Source organism: Carlito syrichta, unplaced genomic scaffold, assembly GCF_000164805.1.
Source record: "Carlito syrichta isolate Samal-C Ts95f unplaced genomic scaffold, Tarsius_syrichta-2.0.1 Scaffold311134, whole genome shotgun sequence".
Taxonomy (NCBI): domain Eukaryota; kingdom Metazoa; phylum Chordata; class Mammalia; order Primates; family Tarsiidae; genus Carlito; species Carlito syrichta.
The window spans coordinates 35,621-37,767 of NW_007255230.1; positions in this window are offsets into that span (position 1 = coordinate 35,621).

The window sequence follows — 2,147 nt, forward strand, 5'->3', positions numbered from 1 at the left end:
ATACAAAAGATCATTAGAGACTACTACGTACACTTGTATGGAAACAAACTTGAAAACCAGAAGGAAATGGAAGACTTTCTGACATCACACAACCTACCTAGGTTGGAACAAGAAGAAATTGAGACCCTAAATAAACCAATAACAATCAAGGAAATCGACCACGTAATAAGAAAACTTCCTACAAAAAAAAGCCCTGGTCCAGATGGCTTTCCAGCAGAATTCTACAAGACATTTAAGGAGGAGCTGATACCAATCCTACTGAAGGTATTCCAGGCGATTGAAAAAGATGGAACTCTCCCCAAATCATTTTACGAAGCCAACATCACATTGATAGCCAAGCCAGGTAAAGATCCAACAAAGAAAGAGAACTACAGGCCAATATCTTTGATGAACATAGATGCTAAAATTCTCAACAAGATCCTAGCAAACCGGATTCAGCAATACATCTCAAAAATCATCCATCATGATCAAGTAGGCTTCATTCCTGGCATGCAAGGCTGGTTCAATATTCGTAAAACCATAAATGTAATTAAATACATCAACAGATGTCAAAACAAAAACCACATGATCATATCACTAGATGCAGAAAAAGCTTTTGATAAAATCCAGCACCCCTTCTTGATAAAAACCCTTGAACATCTAGGCATACGGGGAACATACCTCAAAATAGTAAAAGCCATCTACGAGAAACCCACAGCCAGCATACTCCTAAATGGACAAAAATTGGAACCAATTCCCCTGAAAACTGGAACTAGACAAGGATGCCCACTCTCTCCCCTCCTGTTCAACATAGTATTGGAAGTCCTGGCTAAAGCAATCAGAGAAGAGGAGGCAATCAGAGGTATTCAAATAGGAAAAGAGGAAGTCAAGTTATCTCTCTATGCAGATGATATGATGGTGTACCTTGAAAACCCAAGAGAATCTGTCAAAGGCCTCCTTACATTGATAAAGGCCTTTGGCAAAGTCTCAGGATACAAAATAAATGTACAAAAGACAATCACGCTCCTCTACACCAATAATAAACAAACAGAAACCCAAATAAAAAACACAATTCCATTCACAATAGCCATAAAAAAAATGAAATACCTTGGCATCTTCCTAACCAGAGACGTGAAAGACCTTTACAATGAAAATTACAAAACACTGCTCAAAGAAATCAAAGCCGACATGAACAAGTGGAAAAATATCCCATGCTCATGGATCGGAAGAATCAACATTGTGAAGATGTCCATCTTACCTAAGGCAATCTACAAATTCAATGCAATACCCATTAAATTACCAACAACATTCTTCTCAGACCTAGAAAAAACAACACAGGAATTCATATGGAAACACAAACATCCAAGAATAGCCAGAACAATCCTCAGCAAAAAAAACAAAGCAGGTGGTATCACAATACCAGATTTCAAACTTTACTATAAAGCTACAATCATCAAAACAGCTTGGTATTGGTACAGGAACAGGCATATAGATCAATGGAACAGAATTGAGATTCCAGAAGCAAAACCTCAATTTCTCAACCAACTCATCTTCGACAAAGCCCCCACCACCTACCAATGGGGAGAGGAGAACCTATTCAGTAAATGGTGCTGGGAAAATTGGCTGACCACATGCAGAAGATTGAAACAGGACCCCTATCTATCCCCATGCACAAAGGTTAACTCCAAATGGATCAGAGACCTAAATGTAAAACCTCAAACCATAACAACCTTAGAAAAGGAAGGAAATACTCTCATGGAAATCGGAACTGGCATCCAATTCCTGTACAAAACCCGAAACCCACAGGACTTAAGAGAGAAGATAGACAAATGGGAGCTTATTAAACTGACAAGCTTCTGCAAAGCCAAAGAAACCATCAAGAGAGCAGGGAGACAGCCTACAGACTGGGAAAAAGTATTTGCCAACTCTAGGTCTGACAAAGGCTTAACATCCTGGATCTACAAGGAACTGAAACGTACTGAAAAGAAGAAAACAAACAACCCCATTATAAAATGGGCAAAAGACATGAACAGACACTTCACAAAAGAAGACATTTGAGCAGCCAACAAACACATGAAGAAATGCTCAACCTCACTAATCATCAGGAGATGCAAATCAAAACCACACTGAGATACCACCTAACTCCAGTCAGAATGGCAATTATCAAC